The sequence below is a fragment of the Scylla paramamosain genome, chromosome 3 (assembly GCF_035594125.1).
Source record: "Scylla paramamosain isolate STU-SP2022 chromosome 3, ASM3559412v1, whole genome shotgun sequence".
NCBI classification, from domain to species: domain Eukaryota; kingdom Metazoa; phylum Arthropoda; class Malacostraca; order Decapoda; family Portunidae; genus Scylla; species Scylla paramamosain.
In genome coordinates, this window is record NC_087153.1 from 36868022 (window position 1) to 36878021 (window position 10000).

Genomic DNA, 10000 nt, shown 5'->3' on the forward strand with positions numbered 1-10000 from the left:
TGTTCGAGAGTGTGTACGGTAATAAAGCTTCCTTGTCTACTAGTTAAGAATACCGCCATCTAACGTTGCCTTACTTAGGACTGTTCTGAAGCACTCCCGCGCCGCACCTATTTGAAGCTACACGGGTTTTTAAGAGTGTTTTTAAAATTCTACCTAACAAGATTTTTACATTATTAACATAAGAAACACCCTTGAGAAACCGGCTAATCATCCCTGTGGCCTTTGGAAAATAGTCGTGGCGAGATGGCAAAGCATTTCAAAACATTCAAAACACAGCCTCTAACCTCTCTTTCTCTTTCTCTTTATCTCTCTTTCTTTGGTCAGGAATCAGAAACGCTTTGCTCTCTCACCCCTACCATTTTCCAAGGCCAAAGAGATGAATAGTCTTGTTCTTAAGAATGTTTCTCCCGTTAATAATAAAAAAGTCTTAATAATTTGTCAAGAAAATCATATAGACACACTTAAAAGTCCGTGCAACTTCAACTACAGCCTTTTGAAAGTAGAGGAGGTGCAAGCGTAGGAGTGTTTCAGAATATGGGCGTCTCTCCTTCACCCATAACCTCCCCCACATCAGTCCCACCACTACAGCCACTCCACTCACCCTCCGCCTCCACTCCCACGCCTGGCCAGCTCGCGCCACCCCTCATTACCCACCCAGCCATCCCACTTGTCCTCGCTCCGCCGCCTCATCGCGCTCATTACCTCGACCGTGGAGAGAGAGAGAGAGAGAGAGAGAGAGAGAGAGAGAGAGAGAGAGAGAGAGAGAGAGAGAAAAAAATTTTTTATATACTTGAGTTAATAAAAGACGAAAAAAAAGGAAAGCTAATAGAAAGGAATAGATTGAGAGAGAGAGAGAGAGAGAGAGAGAGAGAGAGAGAGAGAGAGAGAGAGAAGAGAGAGAGAGAGAGAGAGGGAGAGAGAGAGAGAGAGAGAGAACGTGAGGTGAGAGGCAAGTCAAGGATAATGGTGGATTGAGGGAGTTTTATCCAATACAATTATAATATTAAAATCCAGCATTCTCATTGGCTCCTCCATTTCTCCTCCAGCCGATATTCCACCAATCAGCAGCTGGCACCACGAGCCCTGCACTTGTGGCTAAGAGGAGGAAGAGAAGGAAGAGAAGGGAGGAGGAACGCAAATGAACACAAAGGATGAACAAACGCTATGAAACCTGTTGGTCCTTACATGAATGATTGCTTATGATGCATTATAATATCTAGTGTAAAGTAAGAGACGTGGGATAGCAAAGGCGAAGGTTTCTCCCCCACCTAACGTCGAACTGGAAGAGGAGGAGGGGGGTGGGAGTGGGAGGAGGAGGAGGCAGTGGCGACATGACAGAAAAATATGCTGTGTGTTTTTATGACGAATAATGTTTTTTTTAAGAGGTGTTTTTATGTAGTTCCCTAGACGCCTTCACTCTTCCATTATAGCGCCACTCTTTGCCGTGTTGAGCCTCCCCAACGCACTCACAGGCACGCAATTCTACTTATGAACGGAGGAGACGAAAATAGTTAATGTTTTCCTTTGTCCTCTCAACTTAATAATGTTCGATGTGTTTCATTTGTATTGATATGAGTAAATGGTCCCGATTCTAGTTATTTTTTTTTTTTGTTTAGCACTGTTTCATAGTGTGTGTGTGTGCGTGTGTGTGTGTGTGTGTGTGTGTGTGTGTGTGTGTGTGTTTACATAACTCACATTTCTCACAGATATATGACTTTTTAATATAGAGAGTTACGACTGGCCACGTCATTCAGTACGATAAATGTAACTCCTCTCTCTCTCCTCTCTCTCTCTCTCTCTCTCCTCTCTCTCTCTCTCTCTCCTCTCTCTCTTCTCTCTCTCTCTCTCTCTCTCCAATCCCCTTCTTCACCCTCCCCTTCCTCCTCTGCACAGAAATGGCCACCAATAGACCCGTTCTTACTGATCAAATTTTTTTTTCCCCCTCTCCTCTCCACAACAAACTTTCCCTCACCACCACCACCACCACCCGACCACCATCACCACTACCCACCACTACAGTCCATTCCACCGCAGCCATCGTGAGTCAGTGCCCCTCCACACCTCCACAAAGGTAATGAATGAATATTGACTGGATAAAAACTGAAGACTAAATTAAAGTGAAATTCAGGTACAGTAAAACGTGATGGTGATTATAGTGAATAATGTAAAAAAGTAAGGAAATAAGAAAGGAAGAAAGGAAGGAAAGAAGGAAGGAAGGAAGGAAGGAAGGAAGGAAGGAAGAAAAAACGAAATAATAAAAGAAAAAGAACGATAGAACGAAAGAAAAGATAGATAGATAGATAGAAAGATAGATAGATAGATAGATAGACAGACAGGTAGATAGACAGATAGATAAATAAATAGGTAGATAGAAAGAATATATAGACAGCCGAACAGACACACACACACACACACACACACACACACACACACACACACACACACACACACACACACACACACACACACACACACACACACACAGACAGATAGACAAAATATGGAAATCACTCAACAAAAAGACACTTAAAACGAAGGAAGAAAGTAACTACCAGAAGGCTGCGATGACTCAATGAAGCCAAACTGAAGACCCCCCCAGAAGGACAAACGTGCATCGAGTCAACCATGAAGTGAACCAGAATCAATGGAAAGAAAATGGAATGAAGGAAAAAGCCAATGATAGTAAATTTATAACACTACATTCCCTTAACACTTGCCTATCTATCTTCCTAACAGCCTACTTACACTACCTGCCTGCCTATCTCGCAAATTTATACACCCCACGCATCTGCCTAAATGCTTACCCGAGTCACCTACCCACCTGTTCATCTACGAGAGGGACTAATTGACTGACTAATTAATCAGGTTGGGCGTTACGCAAAAGAAGAAATTGCAGGTGAATCTTAAAACGTAAAGGAAATTGTATCTGTACTGTTCGGTGAAGGAAATAAACCGTATGTGTGAATTTTTGGTAAAGGAAGGAAAATGGTTCATGATTTTTTTTTTTTTTTTAGGTAATAGGTGAAAATTATATCTGTATTTCTTATAAACGAGGAAAAGTGTACATGCATTATTTTTTTCTTTTTTTTATACAGGAAGTAAGGAAGGAAACTGAATATGTTAAGAGAGAGAAGAAGTCACCTATCATTTTTAAGTAACAGGTAAGCAAGTAAGAACAAGCTGATAAAAAAAAAAAAGAAGAAGAAGAAGAAAAAAAAAAAAACACCGATTTTTTGGGGACCTCGTATTTGTTCTCTCATCTGAAAATACACATGCTGTCCTAAATTTTTTTTAAGTACTTATCGAAATGAAATACTGCAAAACTACATATATGAGCAGGGAACGGAATGCTGCATGATTAATAAACATTGCACTTTTTAATTAAACAGATAAAACCAATCATTTAATTAATCATTTGTTTATTAAATATGCATGCAAATGTGAAGCAATTATCAATGCACAGCCAGATACACACGCAGCTTGACACAGTTAGACAGACGAGCAGACAGACACATTAATAAACAGATACACAGGCATACATACAAATGGACACACACACACGTAGACTGACAAGTAGGCAGACAGACAGGTAGACAGGTAGACACACAGACCACACACAGAGACAGACGAGCAGGTAAACAGGTAAACAGACAAAAAGACAGACAAGTAGACAGAGACAGAAAGACAGGTATAACACAGACAAACAAGTAAGCAAACAGGGTAAACAGACAACGAGACAGACAAACACGAGAGACAGGCAGCAGAAGAAAGCTAGTTACTCAAATACAAAGACACAGAAAAATACAGAAATGCACAATGGTAAAGACAGAAGGAGCATAAAGATAACAGCAAATGCAGTTCTAGATATACAGACACGCAGATACAGATAAGAAAGGCAGACTGACAGACACACCAAACATAGAGACAGACAGACAGAAGCAGACAATTCCAAGTTTTCCTCTCTCCTCTCCATTGCCTCAGTTTGGTTACAGTGTTTATAAATCTCAGCAAAGGTGAAATGAATTACAATAAGACAAATCTGAACGTTGGCTTTTGTAGTAACTTACGTATTTAAGTGTGCGTGTGGGGAGGAGGAGGAAGAGGAGGAGCGAGGAGGAGGAAATTCTTACCTAAAATATAAGTCTATGAAGGAAAATATGCAATTAAGATCTCAAAATTAGGAGAAAGGAAACAAATGAGAGGAGAGAGAGAGGAAGAGAGAGAGAGAGAGAGAGAGAGAGAGAGAGAGAGAGAGAGAGAGAGAGGAGAGAGAGGAGAGAGAGAGAGAGAGAGAGAGAGAGAACCCTTGCCCAGACTCACCTTCCCTCTTCTAGTTTTCACTCCCTTACCTGAAAAAAATAAAAACCCACATTAATATACATAAATACGAAAGCACAGACAAACACACAGACAGACGAACAAACAGACAGAGAGACCTTGACCACCTCATAGACTTCATTCAAACATATATGAAAAGAGCAGGTGTGTGGTGTTCAGGTGTGCTGACCTACTGACGTGTGTGTGGAGGCGGGGAGGTACACGCGAGGTACACGCGACCAAGAGGGAGGATTAGAGACAGATTAAATAATGCGTGTGTGTGTGTGTGTGTGTGTGTGTGTGTATTGGTGAGGCAATTCTGACAGGTGTTAAGGGAGAGTGAAATGAAGAGGAGGAGGAGGAGGAGGAGGAGGAGGAGGAGGAGGAAGTGATGTGAAAATAAATCTTGACATCTAAGGAGTACTTAAAGACACCTGCTAATTACCCTCTTCCTCCTCCTCCTCCTCCTCTTCCTCCTCCTCCTCCTCCCTTTAATTAATCTAATCCACGTGCAACTCTTCAGGTAATTAACTTCCTTCAAGTTAACAAATGGAGAATCGTATCATTTTCCTTTTTTTGCCTTTCTTTTTTTTTCCCCCCATCTGGACACCTTTTGTTTCCTTCCTGTCTTTTTCTCCCATACCAGAAACTCACTCACTTTTCACTTATGTCCTTTTCTTTTTCCTTTTTGCATTTTTTTTCATTTTTTTTTACACTTTACGGCTTTTCTCATTTCCTGCTTCCTTGCCTCGCTTTATTTTGCGCACTTGTCACCTTTCTTTTCTTTCCTTTTGGTGTGAGAGAGGAGAGAGGAGAGAGAGAGGAGAGGGAGAGAGAGAGAGAGAGAGAGAGCGAGGAGAGAGAGAGAGAAGAGAGAGAGAGAGAGAGAGAGAGAATGAATGAATGAAAAGGGAGGAAAAAAGAATGGGTAAAGAGGAGAAGGGAGAGAGAAAGCATACGAGGGAACGGAAGGAAGGAAACACTGAGATGATGAATTGATGCTCGATACACGGAAAGACCGCAAGGAAAGAGTCTGCCATTACTCTCTCTCTCTCTCTCACTCTCTCTCTCTCCTCTCTCTCTCTCTCTCTCTCTCTCTCTCTCTCTCTCTCTCTCCAACTTTTTCATGTTTTTACTTTTTATCCTTGCATTTCAGCCTCCTTTCAATCCCATGCATGGCATGGAGCGGAGCCTGGGTCACCTCTGCTGTAGCGAGGATTGTCCAGCTCCCACCGGTCTTGAATAAATCCATAGTCAACTTGTGACACGCGTGCACCCCGGCAGCTTGGAGTTGAGTGAGGCGGCTGAGCCAATGAGCTGCTTGATGTGAGGCGGAGCTCAGCCAATCACAAAACATTTGCATAGTTTGATAATTACAATTTTTGTACCGAGGGTGCAGGGGGTTCAGAGGGTCTGTTAGGACCAGCAAAGTCTAGAGACATGTCTCCCAAAACTTCACGAATGGCTGATGAAGAGGCAGACGAAGACACCCGAGGGCTGCCGCGGCGGCTTCGGGTGGTTCTTCAGACTGTTCAAGAGGAAGAAGCGCGGGCGCCGCTCGAAGCACAAGGATCCCGAGTCATCCTTGGTGCCCTTGGCCAGTAATACAGCGCTCTTGGAAAATATCATAGAAGAAAATGAAAACTACATGACCGTCGCGGAGATTAATGAAGTAAAAGTCAAAGAAGAAGAAAACGGCGCCGCGGCGGCTGCCGAGGATGTGGGGGAGGCACAGCAGGCAGAGCTGGATGAGGTGGAGGTGGCGGAGGAGCAGGAAGAGCAGGAGCCCAAGGTTGTCAAGACCTGGGCTGAGGAAGTGGACGAGGCAGAGGAGAAGGGCCTGGATGTGTTCGCCCCGGAGATCAGCTGCCTCCCCCACGTTGCAGCGATTCACAGCGGGACAGAAGCCTCAACAGAAAATGAGGCCACTGCAGCTGCAGCGACTGAGGCCTCAGTCGCTGCCTCAGTCGCTACAGCTGCAGTTGAAGCGACTAAGATTACGATGAGCGTCACGCAGAGGCGCAGGGCCCGCCGCAAGGCCCCTGGCTGCTCGGAAAGCCTCGGCAGAAAGCGAGGCTGCCTCACTAGAAAATGAGGCTCCTGCGGCAGCGGCCGCCGAGACCACGCCGCCCGCTGACAGCACCGAGCAGCCCCAGGCATCCGAAGGGACGCCCGTTTGGCCCGCACCCTCAGTTGGGGTGCATGGGAGCGACGGGCCTCCCTTCGTGCCTGAGGCTCCTACGGCTGCAGCGATTACGAGCGCTGCAGGGCGGCGCAGGGCCCGTCGCAAGGCTTTAGCCGCGCGGGTGAAGAGCGAGGCACGGCTCGCCGCGAGCACGGAAGAACCGCCGGCCCCCGACAGGACGCCCGTCTGGCCCTCGCCCTCCGTGCGGGTGTTTGGGAGCGACGGGCGTCCCTCGGTAACCACGTGGGAGGAGGCCGCGTACGGCGCCTTCCACGCGCAACGACAGCGTCCAGCAGGACGGGGCTCGGCCGAGAGCATTCAGAAGCCGCCGGCACCCGACAGGACGCCCGTCTGGCCCTCGCCCTCCGTGCGGGTGTTTGGGAGCGACGGGCGCCCCTTGGTGACCACGTGGGAGGAGGCTGCGTACGGCGCCTTCCACGCGCAGCGGCATTATTCAGGCCCGTGTCGAGGAGGGCAGGGCTCGAACTGAGCGTCCGCACTTAACTGTTAATTGAGAGAGAGAGAGAGAAAAAGAAAAAAAAGAGGACGGGAGGACAACTCACCGAAGACTCGTTCACTCCGCCAATCGTTTTAGTCAATGGCTTCTTGAATCTTTTGGCGGCTCAGCGGAGCTGCGTTAGCGTTTTGTCGTGCCGCGCTCTTCCTTCCTGTCCTACGTTTCCCGAGTCCCACTAACAGCAGGCAAGTAACAGGCTATTTAAAGACATAAAAGCTGACTCTCCATGACTCGATGAGGTATCAGTTCCGTTTGTTTCTCTTGGAATTTGGTTCTCTCTCTAAATCAAAAGGCATCAGATTCTCGCTGCTCATTCCTGCCTCCCGACACTCTAAATTATGGCTCTATCTATCTCTATCATCATCATCATCATTGTTATTATTATCAATATTATTACTACTACTCACTACTACTACTACTACTACTACTACTACTACTACCACTACACATTTCTGAGTTGTGATTCAGTGTTGTTGAGATTTGTTGGTTCTCCAGCAGCATATCCTCCCCTGGCTGCACAACACAGGCAGTCAATGAAGACAGGTGGAGGTGTGTGATCCACTACTAATCCCTCTATTTGACCAATCCGGTGTCTTGAGGCTCCACTTCTATAACAAGTCATCACTCTAACCCCTCTCTCTCCCCCCACATCCCATAACAAGCCATCATGCAGCTAATCCCCTCATCCTATAAGTCATCCCCCCACATCCCACATCAGTCATCTAACCCCTCCCCCCCCCACATCCCACAACAAGTCATCACCCAGTTAGCCCCTCTCCCCCCACATCCACACAACAGAAGCAGCACGTCAGCTGTGTGTGGATATCTTTGCGGTGCATATAAAGAACAGAACAGGTTGCCTCATCAAACTTAACACGCAGTATTCACAAACATTACACTCTGATCAACCGTCGTGGTCTCTTGAGAAACCATGAAAGCTGTTCCTTTCATCTCTTCACCTTCACACAGACTGTTCAGGCAGAGGGGCAGGGCGGGGCGGGGCGGGCAGGATTTATCTGGATCTGGATCGAGGTTCTGCTCCCGCAAAAGGAACGGGTCACCACAGAACCTCGCTGGCTCGCTGCTCGCCAGCACGGCCTCCAGGCAGCAAGGAATGTAGTATGGCTCCTACGGCATCTTATTCCAGCACTCTTGTCACGTCACAGAAGCGGCAGCTTCACGAGAAGGCTTGTTGTTTCAAAATATAAAAAGTTGTGATCGCAGGGGGCGCCCGGGTTTGAACCGGGGACCTCTCGATCTGCAGTCGAATGCTCTACCACTGAGCTACACCCCCTTGACAGCACAAGTCCCGTGTCACTGTTAAGAACAGGTGTTGTTCAACACAATACACCTGTGACTCGCAGCTTTCACACCGGCCACCTTGACGTGCCCACAAAACTCACTTCCTCCTTACACAGGGACTGCCATGGCTTCTTGCAGCTTCTCATAACATGTTCTAGATATTTGTTATGCTGTCCACAGCGAGGGGTTTATTTGAATTTTTTCTGTAACGAAACACACACACACACAAATACTCTGCCTTATATCAACGCCAAAAAAGAAAATGAACATATTTTCAGTGCTTAATGTTACCAAGAGATCTTACGAACACCATCTAGCTCGTTACCCTCTCAAGTTGTCATTGATGTACTGTTGCTTTGTCCTCTTTACGAGGAGCATCGTTGTTTCCGAGGTTTATTCTCGTCTTGCTACACCCATTCAAGAAAATTTACGGAAAGAAAAGACAAAGGCGAAGGGGGCGCCCGGGTTTGAACCGGGGACCTCTCGATCTGCAGTCGAATGCTCTACCACTGAGCTACACCCCCCTGGTTGTAGCGGGCCTGTGTCACTGTTAAGAAGGACAGGTGTTGTTCAACATAATACACCTGTGACTCGCAGCTTTCGCACGGGCCACCGTGACGCGCCACAAAACTCAGTGCAAAGCATCTGTCACCTCGCCGCTGTCTGCACACATGTGTGGTCACGCCTGTGTTGCTGCCTGCGTGAGGGCTGCAAGAGCTGGACCAAACAGGAATGACTGATGTGGCCGAGAAAAATATGGAGGACATGGCCTGCAGCAGGGTAGTCATGGTCCTGCGAGAACCTGTTGGCACAGAGAGCACAGACATCCTTGTTTGGATCCAAAATTATCAACAAAAAAGGAGCAGTATCACGTATGTGACTCGTGAAGTGTTAGGTGAAGTAATGTGGTCCACAGAGAACGAAATGCTAGACAAGGGTGCGGATTTGGGTGGTGAGAAAACACACAGCAGGAAGCAGATCTTTATTTCTCTAACAACGAACAGTCTTTTACAGAGAGCATACAGAAAAGGGGCGTGATATGACAGCTTTTATATGGGAAGTAGTAGTAGTAGCAGTAGTAGTAGTAGTAGTAGTAGTAGTAGTAGTAGTAGTAGTAGTAGTAGTAGTAGTAGTAGTAGTAGTGGCAGGATATGGAAATGGTGTATTGGAAGAAAATATAAGATCATGAATACTCATAAATCACTCCTGGTCTTTTTTTTTTTTTTCTTTTCTTCCGTAGCCTTTTCTGCCGTCTTTTTGTTCCCATCCCTTGAATAACTGTCTTTGTTAACTTGTTTCTTTTCTTGCTAACAACCTTCTCTTCTTTTTCACACACACACACACACACACACACACACACACACACACACACACACACACATACAAACACACACTCTAAGTATTCTTCCTCCTTTTGCGCTTTCTTTCTTTCTCCTCCTCCTCTAAAATTCCTGATAGTTCTTTTTTTCTTTACCTATTATACCATTACTTTATTATTTTTTTTATTATTTATTTTATTATTTTTTTCTCTCCTCATTTTCTTCATTTTCCTCCTCCTTCTCCTCCTCCTCCTCCTCCTCCTCCTCCTCCTCCATCGTCAATAAGTTCCCGGTCATGGCTGCCCTCCAGAATGCCTCTTTGTTGGACATGAAATATTAACAGGTCATTGTCAACCTTCT

At 46.0% G+C, this 10000-nt stretch overlaps 2 non-coding genes across 2 annotated transcripts; both read right to left on the bottom strand.

Annotated features, from left to right (window-relative positions):
* Positions 1-8241: 8241 nt before the first annotated feature.
* Trnac-gca (transfer RNA cysteine (anticodon GCA)) lies at positions 8242-8313 on the bottom strand. The gene has a single exon. It is a non-coding gene; the product is annotated as a tRNA-Cys (tRNA).
* Positions 8314-8773: 460 nt separating this feature from the next.
* On the bottom strand, positions 8774-8845 carry Trnac-gca (transfer RNA cysteine (anticodon GCA)). Its single transcript has one exon. It is a non-coding gene; the product is annotated as a tRNA-Cys (tRNA).
* Between the last annotated feature and the right edge of the window lie 1155 nt (positions 8846-10000).